Below are 16,526 nucleotides of genomic sequence, written 5' to 3' on the forward strand. Positions count from 1 at the left end.
GTGACACCTGCTGGGAGAGCTGAGAAACAGGAGCAGAAGGATGGAAGTGAGAGTGTTTGTGCGATATCCTGTGGTTACTGACAATGAGTTGTACCACCTGCCCTCAAACTCACTTATTTTCTCAACTATGTCACTACTGTAGGGTTTGGGGTTGCTTTTTTAATTTTAAGTAGCTGCAAATAAGTATCTGTGAGTCTGGCCCACTGGTCTTATCCCAAAGATCTGTCTTGGGTAATAGTCTTGGGGCTCACAGACATGGGACCTGCTCTTTGGTTCTTTTAAGGCAGCAAGAAGGCAACATACTCCTGGTGGGGAAGAGCTTGGGGGCAGGATTTCCTAGCTTTGGAACTTTGAATCCCTGCTTCTTGGGTGTTCTAAAAAGAGACATCACCAGATTACAAGTTTAAGAAACATGCCAAAGGGTAGAAAAGCTTGAGAAAGAAACCCAAGCTGAAGACACAGGAAAACTCTGTCACTGCTACTAGGTAGAGCAAGTTTTGATTAGAGGAAACAGATGTAATCATTTCTTAAATCAAAAGCTATGCAGACCAGAAGAAAAGAAGCAGGCAAGTTATGTCAGCTGAACCACACAAAGATAACGGTGCCACAGCCACTGAGAACCTAGTATGTATGTCTGTGCTGAGCGAACACTAAAAAATAATACATAGCACAATGAAGCCTATGCTTAAAGGCAAATATTCTTTAACATACTCTTATGTCCAGACTTCCAGCTTTTCAAAGACTGAAGCTTGAGCAACTACCCAAAATCCTAAAAGGGAGGCCTCTAACATCATTCTGTTGCCTGCAATCAGATGTGATAAGTTGTGAGTTGCTTCAGTCCTTTCTGAGCAAAGAGCTTGAACAGTTTCCCCAACTCCCTTAAATTCAATCGCGAACCTAGGAACATCCCCCTTCCCAGGGAGAATGGAATCAAGACATCGAAGAAAGAGCAGCCAGTTCACAGGTATTTCACTGCCTTGCTCACCATACTGTTTCTGCTTGCATGCATTTTCTACGTGTCTTCCAAAGGGACAAGTCATACTCAAGTCATACTGTTACTATTCAGATGGTATTTTCCTTTGAATTTACTGATCTTCCCTTAAATGCCTCCCGTAAGCAAGATGTGTGACACTATGAACTAAATAGAATATACAGTAGCCTTCTACCCAGCATGTGAGGTGTGTGAGGTGTGTGCTTGGAGTGGGAATGTCTTTGTGTCTCCTCCCCCTTGTGCAGATGCACAGGGAGAATGGGACATCCAGTGCCCAGGGGGGGCACACTCGCATCCCGCAGAGATGGGGTGTATACTCTCGGCCTCATCAGAATGACGTTCAAACCAATCGAACAAACCAGTCCTGTCCCCTAGAATATATTAAAGTCAGTCCATCAAACTCCAGCAAGAAGAAAGCAACAGGGAATTATTCTCTAATTCAGCATCTCTCATAAGTGATAGCACTGTGACCCACTTTTTATATTAACTTCAGAGGAAGGAAAAATGTAAGCATTTTGCTGCCAGATTGAATATACAAGACTGACCATGTGCAGATTAACCAAGTAGAAACTGCATTTACCATAAATGACACTTTAAAAAACCAGGATTATTTCCATGGTATTGTTGGACAAGACAAAGGGCTTCCAGAGCTTTTTAATAGGAAACAGTAAAGTAGGAGTCACCGAGGGGGAGGGGGAAGGAGTAATAAATTTATTTTCTAGCAAGACCGTCTTTTGACCTGGCAAAGAGCAACGCCATTAATGAATGCATTGCGGGCTGTCAGCGCAGCAAGGACTGTGGGGAGAGCTATTGATTGGCTCACTCTAAGGGCAAGGGAAGGATTCTGGGCCACAGTCACCATGAGAGTTCATTTTCCTCTTTGAGAAGAAGGAAAAGGAAAGAGTCATGACATAACTTGGGATGGCACAAAGTATAAGATGCTCAGAGTCCAGTCACATTGGAAATTGGGGTGATGACATTTAGTGGTTGGGAGTACCTCTGGGGTGCTGGGAGGAAGGGGGGCACTGGCCAGGGGGTGCTCACAAACCAGTACGACATACAGAACACAGACTGATTACATGTGGGGCCATAAAGCCAGTATTAAGTGTTCATTTGTGTGTAACTGTGTATATTACATTTTCTATATACTGGGGAAGAGGTAACATAGCATAGTGGTGAAGATCACTGACTGGGAAATTGCATCGCGGCGAGTTTAAGTCCAGCCACTTTCCTACCTGTGCAGGCTTCGACAGGCCGAGACACATCCTCATCTTTAAAACAGGAATACTAACAAAGCCTCACCTCAAACATTCCTTGTGAGAGTTAAATGTGTTACTATATCTAAAATCCTTAGCACAGTAGCTAGTACAGACCTAGAGTTGAACACACACCCCTCAAAAATGTACCTGAGATGGAGGACTCCGTGATCACTCGGGGGAACTAATGAGCCCATGAGCACTTCCTAGAAATACATTTGCATTTATGCCCCTGTGTACATTCTCGAAGTTAGGGCTGGGTCAACGTTCTATAGCCACGTGACTTCAAACATATCCAGGAAGGGTGAATGCTCTATCATGGCTCCTTGGAAAATGAGTAAGACCACATGCAAAGTCGAGTAACAGGGACCTCCTGCTAGTCTCCTCACTGCAGCCACCCCAGGAATCTCAGCGTAAACGCCTTAACGTCCCTACAAAGAAAGTAACCCTGACTTGTAAGCAACCATTTGCACCAGACAAAACTTCATAGATTAAGGGTGGGCTGAGGACAGGAAGAACTCTGAAAAAAAGCTGCTACCGGTGAAATTATTGTTGGAGATTTCTAGTCACGTATTATACACCTCAGCGAGTATGAGAGAAAGAGATTCAGCTTTGGAAAAGGACACTGAAATGCTTGTATAGACTGGGTTGCATGTAAAACGTTTGGAAACAAGGCCTCTAGTGCTCACAGTATAATCTTAACTCTCATCCAGAGATCCCCTGCTTGTTCACAGTAGGCCATTATAGCAATCCTAGCCTATTGGAATTGCTTATAGCAGAAAATGGAGAAAGAGGAGAGCCTACCATGGTGGCTGACAGGCTCAGATCTGCTCAACTAAGCAAAATCTTTCCTCTGTGATCTTGGGATTGTTCCAGTGTAAGAAGAGAGAAGAGACAAATTATAAGAAATCGTCACTGACACACAATGAAAACAATAACATGAAATGAAAATTAGTGTAAAGAAAAGATTTTGAAAAAAACTAAAAAAATAATAGAAAAGTGAAAGAGAAAGAGAAGTAAAAGGTGAAGGAGAAATGTTTGGGGAAATTGTATATAGCTATAAACACATGGAATAGAAACATGAAAAATGCAGGCAGTGCTTCAGGTATTCATGGGGAAAAGCTGTGGCCTGGAGGAGTCGGGTTATTCTCAGGTTCTCCAGAGAAACAGAGGCAACAGAAGAATATAGATACAACCACACACACACACACACACACACACACACACACATTGCAGGCAAGAGTCAGTTTACAATTGTTTATATGAAAAAATACAAATTAATAAGTAATAAAAGAATAAACTGTGTTTCACATACAACTGTAAACTTGCTTTTGCTAACCTGTGTGTGTGTGTGTGTGTGTGTGTGTGGTTTTTTTTTCCCACGCTCCATAAGCCTGAGACTGAAAAGAAGTGAGCCAAGCTTGTAACAGAACTTGTCAGAGGCCACTGGTCTAGGTTCCAAAGACTGATGGTCCAAGAAGCAGGAGCTGTGTGAGGACAGAGATGAATGTCTGAGCTCAAGAATTTGTCCTTCCTCATTTTTGTTCTATTCAGGCCCCCAGGGGAATCAATACCATCTGTTCCAGAAAGACTCACTCAGAAATAGCATTTACCAGCTATCTGGGCATCCCTTAGCCCAGTCAAGTTGACACCTAAATTAACCATTGCATTCTCCTTTTATATATTTTCTTTTTAAAAAGTTATTATACATCCCTCAGTCATCGAAGGGGCAATAATTGGTTAGGACTTTGTGATCACATCGAATCCAATTTCATCAAATCAACTACCTCAACAAAAAGCGAGAAAGGAAAGATTGACTGGAAAGTCACAGAGGTGTCTCATAGAACCCAAGGGCAGGAGTAGAGATGGGCTCACCAGGCTAGAAACAGAGTCTGGCAAGTTGATAGGGTCTCATCCTGCTTCTGCTGGTGCAAGCACTCTCTTCTCTCACTTTGCAGGCTGATCTCTGTATCTCACAAGTACTCTTGCTGGAATGTGATCACCTCACACACCCAGCTACAGCAAGTTCACATTCCTGGTGGGGCTGGGAGGATTTCTCTGGCCCAGCTTAGGCCAGATAAGAGAACTTAACACAAAATGCGCAGCAGGTATCTTCTCACTTCCCCACAGGTCTTAATGAAGTTTTGGCTCTTTGGAGCTCCTGCCTATTAACCATCCTCTGAGAGGCCCATCATTACCATCCTATCTGACTCCCCTCACTTTCTACTCCCAAACCCTGCTTTATTTGTTTCTTCACTATCTTACATTTCATGATTATGTGTTTATTGTCTATCTCCCTTCCTGGGATGCAAACTCCGTAAGAACAGAGATTTACTATTTACTGTTTTGTCCCCAGAGAAGACAATGGTGCCACTGGGTATCAATAGAGTATTTAAGGAAGGGAGGGAGGGAGAGGTTAAAATTAGGGATGTCTAAGTAGTAGAACAAGAATTAGAAGAAATAAAGAATGAGGGAGTCAAGAATCAGCTGACAGATGTGATAATTAGAATCAGGAAGACTTCAAGCTTAGGATAAACACTATTTTCTGACACATCTATCAATGCTATCAAGATAGATGCTGTACGAAAGGGAACTCGTTAATTTTAGAACTACACAGATTTGTGTCCAACAGAGGGGAAGCAAAGGGATCTAATATTTGTTGATCATCTACCATGTCCTAGGTGTAATGCAAGCACCTTGCAAACTCTATGAGATTTGAGGAAATTGAACAAAGAGATTGAGTAATTAGACTATGATCACCAAGCAGTAAGGGTTGGAGCTTACATACAGGGGTATCCAACCTTTTGGCATCCCTGGACCACACTGGAAGAAGAGTTGTCTTGGCCACACATTAAATACTTTGTGACACATAATCACAAATAACAATCTCATAAAGTTCTAAATAAATGTATGATTTTGTGTTGGGCCACATTCACAGCCACCCTGAGCCACATGAGACCTGCAGGCTGCAGGTCTGACGTATCTGTGAGTTGAAATCTAGACTCACTCGGGCTGTAAAATCCATGCTTGCTGTGGGAAATCATACTCAAGCTCAGCAAGGCTTTACTATTGCTGTGTGATTTACATTAAATTATGGTAATTCCTTAAAAGAAAATGCTAAGGAAGTCTGGATAAAGAGCCCTATTAAATACTTTCTTTTATGAATAAGTAAATACTACAAGTTACCATTTTACTTGTTTACTAACAGGCCTTTAAAATATTTGAGAGTATTATCATAAGAAGATAAATAGCACATCTATAATCTTACCTATCAAATTTTTATATTTAAACTTTAGCTATAAAAATAAACTTCATTATTCTTCTCTGAGTCCATGGGATAAAAAATTAATGAATATTCAGTCTGTTTTATGTGTAAATATCTATAGAAACATACATTATATATATGATGATAAAACCTTATGTAAGTATTAATATGACTAATCACCTCCCAAATATGTGTTGAAATTTGTTAACTTATCAAACCACACTCTTATGCAATCAGAGGATAAAATTATAAACTCAATTTATAAAATAACTCATTGCAATCAAACAGGGATTTCCATGAGTAGGAAAATTAGACTGAGTGTAACGTGAAAGGGAAGAGGTATTTATCTAGTGACCATCTATTGAGCACCTTCTAAGAACAAAACACTGTTGAATGTCAGAGGTTCAAAGCAGAATAGTCGTATTTCCTTACCTAAAGGAATTTAGAGTCTAGCAATAAGGAATGTTATCTTTAACCCTCAGAGCTCGACTTGGAAAGGAAATGTTTTTAAATAGTTTAATATGGTTTTTATATATCAAGCACAACTCATTTCTTTAATTGTATCCACACTTTCCATAAGGTAAAGTACTCTTTCTCTCATGGTTCTGGGGATGGGCAGTGCTCAGCTGGAAGGTTCTTCCTTGGGATCTCTCATGCAGTGGTGGTCAGAGGTCACCTGGGAATGCAGTGATCTGAAGCTTTCATTGGACTGGACACCTAAGACGGCTCACTGAAATGGCTGACAGTCAACAGCAACTGCTGGGAGGCCAGCTAGGGCTGGGAACCAGAGCACCAGCCTGTGTCTGTGCACACGACTCTGACTTGGACTTCTCCTGCTTAGAACAGCAGTTCAGAGGGGAGGCGTATGGAAAGGGAGCATGGTGCAAAAGCAGTTTCTTAATAGCTAGGGTAGATAATTAGTCCTATTCAATTGAGGGCTGTACCAGTAACCACTAGCACAGCATCCCTCCAACTGCATTTTATAGTCAAAGCAGCCATGGGGTGCATTTAAATATAAGAAAATATAGAAACTCTATCTCCTGTTGAGTGAGTATCAAGTGTGGGGGGACTCTGCCCACGGGGCACCACCTCCCCCACCCACCCCCCTCCAGCCACCATGGATGAGAATAAGTCTACCAAGACATGATCTGCTTGGGGAGGAGAGGTGGACTATCTTTCAAAGGGGAAGGGCCAGGAGCCTGTTCCTCAAAGGGCTTTTATTGGGTTTATTTGCATAGAAATGCAGGGCGTATAAGTAAAGCTCATCAATCATTGTCAGGCAGTAATGATCCAACGACAGATAACATTCAAAGAACTATGAGGGCTTCTTTAGAGTCAGGGTCAGATAGCTAAATGGCCAAAAGACTTTGAAGAATAAACTCATTTCATGCTTGGACCCTTATTATTTAAATTGACCTTATTAGCAAAGCAGGTTTCACGGGATTTGAAGCATTCTTTCTTAGATGTGATCGCCCCGGGGAACCCACCCTTCCAGCACAGGGCTGCACCCGCCTCCTGCATTGTTTCAGGCTTAAGTCATTCAGGGGAAGTAAGGCAGCCAACAGATTAGGAGACTTTTTGTAGACAGAATGAGGACTCAGGCTATGTCAAATATGAGGGGTGAGGGTCCATCACTTCCTTTTTCTATAGCCCCCCAAGTTCTTCCCTGAGGGCCCCTCCATGACCATGCCTATCTTAGGTCACCCCTCCTTCAAGGAATTTTGCCCGTCATTAGCTAACCAGTCAGGCTCGGGGCCAACCAGGGTGAAGTAAAGGGGGAAGAAGTAGTGCCCCTGCCAAGGACATGGGCTTTGTCTCCTTAGTGGCTTTTGGTCCCAAGGTCTCTCACTCAGCCTTAGTCGTGGGGGGTTACAGCTTCTGAAACCAGGCAGGGCGGTTCCCAATAGTCAAGATCACATTGTAGAAGATTGTAGAGAGCCTTTTCATGTGGCATGGAAATGCAGCTCAGCTCCCACATGGAAACGCAGTGGGAAGTGAGTCAGCACACAGGACCATGGCCATGGAGAGTTTTTCCCGTGGAGAATCAGGACTGCATTGTACCTAGACTGCTATGAGACTTGCTTTTGCTAAAACTCCCACACCCTGAATTGAGACAGAAAGTGCTTACTGTAACTTCCTAAAGTTTGTGCTAAACCTCCCAAGTATGGAGTGTTACTAGTTCAACCACTTTTCCCCTTGGTCTGCAACATTCCTCTCTTTGAAGTTTCTAGCAACATTCTTTCCTTTGTTATCTGTAAAAGGCAATCCCCTGCAGTGAACCTGTGCGTACCACATGAGGACCATCCTCCTTGTAATGTACTCAGAAAAGCAGTAAAACCCTGTCCAGGCAGAGACCAGGGCTCGTTCTCTCTCAGAGAGTGGCCATGCCACCCCTTTTTTTCCACAGGACTTCTTTGTCTGTGCATAATTGTTCACTAACAACCACAATGCACAGATCCTGCAGGCTAGGATCCGCATCAGAAGATAATGTGGAATTGCAGTTATCTTCAGATATCTTTGAGAAAGGCCATCTGCCACAGATAGAAAAGTCATTGTTTCGAGCAATGTTTCATTTCAAATTATTTTAACCTACTATTAAATGCAGTAAATCAACACCTGTCTTGTGAACAAGGTCATCCTATCTTTACTTTCCTAAGGGAAAGGAGGAAATACCTCAGTGGAGGAAAGAACTGCCCTCAGGTGGTTCGACAGATACTAATTCAGGTCTAACAGGTACACCGCACACCCACATCCCACATAGCACAGAAACAAGGCTTTAATATCCAGGACAAGAGTATAAATTCAAACACAGTCTCCAGTGATAATAAATCTAAATGCTTATCTTAAAGTACATTATCCTTTCAGCTCGCCATCAATTCAACAGAAATTAATTTATTGAAATCATCTATTTGATATTATTAAGTGTATAAAAGCTCATAGTTCAGAAATGTCTTCCTAAAATTTGCAACTGATGTCTAAGGGCAGAAAATATTGTCTCTTCTTCAGGATTAGCTTCAGTAGTATCTGACGATGTGCCCCCGGTTATTGAGTGGGTTGGTTTTTTGGCTTTTTTTCCCCAAATAGTGACCAAAATAAATTACTCAAAATAAGAATTAACTTTGAGTAGGCTGTATTTTAATTTGCATTAATTCTTTTTTTATTGATTGATTTTAGAGAGAGAGAAGATAGGAAAGAAAGAGAAAAACATCAATTTGTTGTTCCATTATTCATGCTTTCATTGGTTGCTTCTTGTATGTGCCCTAACTGGAGATTGAACCCACAAGTGGGCCAGTGCTTAATCTGCTCTAACTCAGAAATAGGTTCATGCATCTCTTGTTGCTCTTCCATAGAGAAGATCACTGTAAACGTTTCATCATTTTTCCCTAGTGCTCCACAAAAAAGAGCATTATTAGGTAGGCTTGGAAAACATCAAAGTATTCACTCGATGCTTAAAACTTTCTAGTTCTCTGTATATTTTAGTCTTCTTAAAAAGACGATTTACTTAAGTGGGGTTTAGAAAATTCCAGGTGGTAAATATATAAGTTCTGGCATGTCAGGAAGAGAGAAAAGTATATAAGAAGGTTGCATTTTTTTCCTGACAAGAACTTCTTCCTGCCTCACCTTTTGGAACAACGGAGAGCAGGGCTCTCTTCAGCTCACGTTGTGCATGAGCAAAGGCTCAATCCTCTTTCCCAGCTCGCACCCTCAGTGTTAGCCCGGCTAAATTCATCAGGACGGGTAGTCCTCATGGCTCCCAAGCTTTCTCAGTGATGAGATTAAAAAGGAAGGTGCAGGAGGCAGGCTCGCTGGAGGGCACTCTGGATCGATTGTGAACAGGGGTTGTGTGTGTAGGTCGATTAATTCTGCAAGTGGGCTCAGGTGGCTCAGTGAAGAAGGTTACTTTCTCTGGGCTACCTCTGCCCTCAGTTGAGTGATTTATTTAAAGTTGGAATAATGTAGTTTTAACATAACCTTACCGTAAGTTGTACAAGCTAATTGACAATGCAATAATCACCAACTATGAAGCACATTTTTTACAGAAGAGAGATGTATTTAGAAATAAAAGAGATGTATTTTAAAAATAATTTGATAAAGATCAAGGTGGTGGGTGTGTGGGAATAAATTTCAGAAACATAGATAAGTGATTTGCTTTTAAAGGAATAAATGGATTCGTGTTCCAAACACCTTGTTTCATTAGTCAAGTTGGTAACAGCATCAACGAGCTCAGTTGCCAGCAGCTGATTATCTGATTAAAATGGGAACACTATGCCCAAGTAGGTAGAGAGTGTGGGCTAAATTTTATAAAATTTAAAAATATTCTCAATGCATTCTTTACTATGTCATGCTGGGTTACACTATTTTCTCGTGAGAAAACGTCTTACAGATCATACATTTCTTATTCTCTTGAAACACTTTATCTCTGAAGTTTACTGAACTGCAATGATCAACTTAAAACCAAATAACCTTGTTCATGCTGCTAAACATGAACTCCTTAAGGTCATATGGTGTTATACTGTCTCTGCATTTTGTTGTGCCATTTCCAAATGTCTCTAGGTAGCTAAAAATGTTCAGGGTAAACAGTGAAATCGCTGAGTGACAATTGGATGCAACATGGCTGAATTACAGAGAGAAAGGAGTGTTCTTTTCACTCCACCCATGGAATGTGAAAATGATAGAGTGGCATTGACTAACCATCCAACTCTTTCTCTAAGTGCAGGCAGGCAGATGTTTCAGGTGGGTGCAGAAGGGTATCTAGGACATTCAATCTCCAAACCCTGGGCCTTCAATGCCTCTTGGCAATACACTTGCATGACTCAAGGGTGTGACAGTCTGGTTTATCTGGTCCGCAATCACCCGGAGCTCTTGCTCACCTTGTCTGTAATGCACATAACAAGGTGACTTCCCCAACGACACTTCTGCCATCTCTTTCTGATGAAATAATTTGTAAGAAATTCTCCTGCTGACACCTTACTCTACATGGCACTATATCCTGTGTAGATTAATATTGCATTTGTCCCAGGATTATTTACCTGGTAAATTCAACCATCTAAAACCACAGCCAAGAGTAAATAGCAAGATAAAAAGTCATCCGAGCCATGAAAGGAAACTTACAGAAGAATATGTGCACAAAAACTTGTGTGTTTTACTAATATGGGAATCTCTGTGGCCATAACTCAAGGCTTATTTACTCCTATTTTTTGGTCAATTCTTACCTGCTAATCAAACAACTTCTTTTTTTTAATTCAACCAACAGCTATACAGAGGGGGAAAAACGGCTGGGAGAAGCATACCTGCTGCCAATAATCAAAAATAAACCTGGAAACTGCTGTGGATACAGGAGCGAGAACTCCGAAACATATATTGAAGAACAGATGCAACATTCTACTTTGGAGTCCGGGAGCAAGCGGGTTGAGGCATCTAGGCCTCCAGTGAGACCACCACTGGTGTCCATTACAGCAGAACCGAGTCATCAAGAACTAGGCAAAATTATATTTTGAATCTACCACACAAAACCTCAGAATGTGTATTGTCCATTATATTAGTTTTCCAGTAAAAATAGCTGAAATAAAGAATTTCATTCATTTTTTTATTAAATAGACATGGAGTGCTTATCATATGCCAAACTCCATTCTATCCTTTGCCTTTTGCTTTTAATTTCAAGTAACTGAGGCCTGGAAGGTAAGCTATTTACTCATTCCTAATGACAGCCTCAGAGTTATTCCTAGATGAAGCCTGGCCATGAAGATAGTGTGTGAGTGACCAGTGTCCTGTCCTCTGTAGGCTTGTTGCAGCCCCAGATTACTCTCCTGAGGTATTTATGATGTGACTGAAGGGAATGATGAGACACCACCCCATAAAACCTGTTGCCTCATTGACTAGGAGAAACATGGTGGCAATAATAGACAGTAGAACCTGGGGATGTATTTCTCTCTGTTCTTAATACAAGGAATAATATCATCTCTTGTTTAAGTTCAGGGCCCTGTGAATCATACAGCTGATTGCCATTCCTATCCTGCCTTGGTACCAGAAAGTTCAAAGCTAAGATTGTGTGATTCGCCCTGGCTGGCGTAGCTCAGTGGATTGAGCATGGGCCTGCAAACCAGAGGATTGCGGTTTGATTCCCAGTCAGGGCACATGCCTGGGTTGCAGGCCAGTTCCCAGCAGGGAACTCATGACAGACAACCATACATTGATATTTCCCTTCTTCCCTTCCCATCTAAAGATAAATAAATAAAATATTTAAAAAAAAAGATTGTGTGATTCACCTCTCATAAGCTAGGGCATAAATAGATCATTAAAAACTAAGATGCTGAGAGATTAGTTATCATGTGTTTTCCTCTCCCATCACATGAACTCGCGCCGCACCCACTCCATCACATGATCTCACAGATGTTGAGAGTGAGCCGGTGTAGGGGGCCTTCCTCTCTCAAGAGTGGTGTTCTTCGTGTGTATCTTTTAATCTACATAAAGTGTTTTTGGAAAACAGGAAAATATATAGCAACCCACAAATAATTAATAAAATTAACTAGAAAATTCACTTCTACGTATATCCTTAGTTCCTTGTAGGGTCAAATATACCAGACATAGACACAAATATAACTATAGATAGAGATATATAAAGATAGGTACAGGTGAAATATAGAGGTGTGAACTAAAATTCTAGTGATTTTTAGAGGGGTTATTGGATTCTTGAAGACCTTAAGTCACTCTGTGATCTAAGCCAAGATGCAAGGCTGGGAAATCACCGCAGTGGCTTCCGACTGCCAGGTGACTTCCTTCCTCCTGCCTCTGAGGGTGGGTCCCACATCCCGATGGAACAGTCTGAGGTGCCTACGCATGCTGGGGCAGCAGTGACCATGCAGCCTTCACCCTGTGTCGCCTAGTAAGAATTAACTACCGTTCGGTGAATGGTCTTAGTGGTCCATTTTATTTGGTTAGTAGTACAGTCAGCTGCCTGAGAACACATAACCCAAGGCTCCAAAAATCCTGAGAACTCAGGAATGGCTTTTCCACAACTGTTTCCATGAAGCATGCTGTGAATAGTTTCTTGAATTATTGAAACTCATGGGATCTCTGGCTTAAGTGGCTGAGTAAACTTAAATGAGTCCTATACTGGCAAAGCATGGTGCTCCTCTCCTCCTGGGCTGATATCGCACCCCTGAGTTTGGCTTGAAACAGTTAAGAAGCTGGAGGAGGCATTATCAGCTCAGACCAGACTAATCCCACTACCAGGTACAAAATGGCAAAGGAAATACCTTTTAACCCCTTATTCATTTTTAAATAAGCCTAAAATGAGAACAGAAATGAAATGAAAAGTCAGATTTTGACGATTCCAAAATAAATCTGTATTCCCATGTGAATCCGACATGAGTAGGGGCATGATCATCAGAGTGAAGAAACAGGCAATGCAGGGAATTGCGAAGGGAGATATGGTGGAAAGCAAGTCCGTCTGCCCCGCAGTACTTTTGAAAGGCTCAGGGATGGGGGAATCTGGTGCCAAGAAAGGTCTGGAAAGTTCTGGCAAATGAACACAGGAAATTACATGTTAAGCAATAAGACCTCACATCTCCACTCAACAACCAGACCAAAGAAAAAACTGAAAGACACTAACACTGGGTGAGACCAATAAAAAAACAAAAGACAACTGAACACTCTACTACTCTACAGTGAAGCTGACTACTCAGTCAGTAAGACCCACTATGCACACACAGAGAGGGAGAGAAGGAGAAGCAGAGAGCGGCAGAGAGGGAAAGATAGCAAATGGGGACAATGCAGGAAGGATACCCTCAGATGTTCATCCACAGTCAAGGAATTAGATTCCATTTTTTTAATTGTAAGAACAAATGAGGAACTCTGGGCAATTTAAAAAAAAAGCAGGATTAAAGACATCACTTGGAAAATTGGAAAATAAGTCTAGGAAATGTCCAAGAAGGTACAGCAGAAAAACAATGTGGTGGAGAGTGAAAAAGAAAAGTTTTGATTTGTTTTGAGCACCCATCCTGTAGGTAAATATTGATCCGTAGGAGGTCCAGAAAACTTGAACTGAAAAAATAAAACCCCAATTTGGAAAAAAGAGATTTGAAGAATGCCAAACAAATGAAAAAAAGAGACAATGAATTCCTTGTGGAGGTGGGGTAGGAAGGTCGTGCAGGAAAAGTCAGTGGGCTCTACTTGGTCCAATGAAGTGAAATGTTTGAATATACCAATGGAAACATGATATGAACTTAACTAAATCTTGTGATCATGCCATACTGGGAAAAAAAGGCGGAGGAAGAATGTAAGAGAGCACAGATTACCTGCCATCATAAAAATGTAATAGAAAAATGTAATTGTACATTCACCAAATGTACAATTGGTGAATTAAGAGAAAGCAATAAACATATAGATGTGTGGAAGAAAATAACACAGGAACTAAAGCTAAATGTTTAAAGTGGGTGCTTTCAGGGAGTGGGATTTTGGTGTGAGAGGGTCAGGGGAATTGTGTGTGGGCTTTTTTCCCCTAAACCTTTTGGTAATTAAAAAAATTTTAAACCAGGAGCAAGGTTACTGTTAAAAATTAAAAACATGATTCAAACCTCCCAGCTCTCAAAAATGACTAAAATGGCTGTTGGCCACTTATAGCATAGAGATATTGTGGGGGAACTCAAGAGTTAAAAATTTCGAGCTTCGGTTATAGTCAATAGGCGTAGTGGCTAATGCATGTAGAAAGCTGCTGTTCTAGGAACTGGAATGCATGACCCGACCTGCCCTGACTCCAGGAGGACTGCAAGAAATTGAGATAGTATCTGAGCTATTGTAGTCTGTGAGAAAACATCTGGATGCACGTAAAGAATAGCTAGTCAGCAGACAAAGGGATGCTTGGAAAATCTCCAGACTGCAACTTTTATCTGACTAACCTGTTCCTCTGAATTCCAAACCCTCTCCCTACCCCTTCTCCTCCTTATAAAAAGGTTACCTTGAGATGAGATGTTAAGATGGTTTTTAGGGTGCATAACCCATCATCTTCTCAGATCATCAGCCATCTGAGTAAAGCACCAACAAAGACTCATTCCTTGTCTCTACTTATTGGTACTGGTAGTGACAGGGAGCATAAATACTGAAATTTCCAGTTTCAAATAGTCTGATAAAACAGCATAGGGGATTTCTGGGGTGACAGTAAAATTTAAAATAACACAGGTCAGAATCTAGATTTGGCTACAAGTACATTAGTAAAACTCTTCTGCCAACTTCCATGTCTTCAGGTTGTTCAAGGTCTACTTCTCTGAAACACAGCACAAGACTTTTAAATGCTGAAGTAAATGCTTCAGGACAACACTTTTCAAAGTGTTTTCCTCAAACCCTGGGTTGCTCCTGATTCTGGTTGGCAATTGTAACATTCTTAAAGTTTACTACTATTTGCATATAGTTAATAAATTTGAAATGTAAGAGTAATGACAATTTTTGCTAAAATCTCATTATGGAGACTTCTGGTCAAGATGGTGGCATTGGCAGACATGGCTCACCTTTTTGTACAACCACATCAAAATTGCAACTCAAATATAGAACAACCATCACTCAGAACTGTCAGAAATCGAGTTGAGTGAAAGTCTGACAACTACAAAATTAAAGAATCCACATCCATCCAGACTGGTAGGAGGGGTGTATATGCAAAATGGGATGGTCTCTCACCCATGCGAGGAGGATAAAAATTTGAGAGGGGTATCTCAGGAGTAAGGAGTCTCAGCCCCACACCAGGGCCCCCAGCCCAAGATCCCAGTGCCAAAAAGACAAGTCCCCACAAGTTCTGGCTGTAAAAATGTAGGGATTGAGTCAGTGGAAAAAACTTCTAGAGCTCCAAACAGTTCTTCTTAAAGAACCCACATATAGACTCACGTACTCAGACTCCCTCCCTCTGAGCTCCAGCACTGGGGTAGCAGCTTGAAAGGTACAAGTGGCATAAAGGGAGGGACTGAAGTGTGTGCCATTAAGGAGAGCAGAAGCCATTGTCCGTTTTCTAAACCCTCCCCCACAGAGCTGGTAAGATGGTGCCATATCTGAGACTCCATCAACCTGTCTAACACTATTTGACATGCTTTGGAGATCCCCAGAGACTCTGCCCCACTGAACTTATGGACCCACCCAAGCTGCTTTTCCATACTAGTGGCTGGTCTTGGCTCATGCTTCACAGCTTCCTAAATCCTCTCAAATAAGAAATATCTGGCCTCGGTAAGCCACAGGCTAGCAACAGCAAGCAACAGTGCTAGTGCTCGCACTAGCAACAGTGAGCCTAGAGTAACAGCTTGCCTTTGCCTGGGAATCTCCAATCCCAGCACAAGTGGCAGCCATCTCAGATTGCTTTATACCTCAGACAGTGTGGCCTCAGGTAAAACACAGATGAGGGCTGAGCTTGGCCTGCCTCACCTGGGAAACCCCAGGGCCAGCTCACCCAGTGGACAGCTATAGACTGTGTCAGAGCACCACCACCCTGCTCTTGCACAGCTGATTCTCCACAGAAAGCAGAGGTTAGTGGTAAGTGCTCATAGCCAATCCTTGCAGCTGATTGGCCTGGGTAAACCCCTCCCATTGATCTGCCAACAGCCACCAAGTCTGAACTACAAGAGGAGGGTGTACTCAGTCCATACTAAGGGTGAACCTCAAGTACCCAGCCTGGGTGACAGGGGAGGCTATGCCACTGGACCCTATAGGACACCTACTGCATTAGGGCACACTACCAAGGCACGGGGTCAAAGCAGCTCTATCTGATACATAGAAACAAACAGAGAGATGGCTAAAATGATAGAAAACAAAACATGGCCCAAATGAAAGAACAGATTAAAACTCAAGAAAAAGAGCTAAATGAAATGGAGATAAACAATCTATCAGATGCAAAGTTCAAAACACCATTTATAAGAATGCTCAAAGAACTTAGTTAGGACCTCAATATTATAAAAACAATTCATTCAGAAATGAAGGATATGCTATTTGAAATAAAGAACAATTTACAAAGAAACAATAGTAGAGTGGATGAAGCTGA

This window comes from Sturnira hondurensis, unplaced genomic scaffold (assembly GCF_014824575.4).
Source record: "Sturnira hondurensis isolate 20B ecotype Veracruz unplaced genomic scaffold, ASM1482457v3 Scaffold0021354, whole genome shotgun sequence".
Lineage (NCBI taxonomy): Eukaryota > Metazoa > Chordata > Mammalia > Chiroptera > Phyllostomidae > Sturnira > Sturnira hondurensis.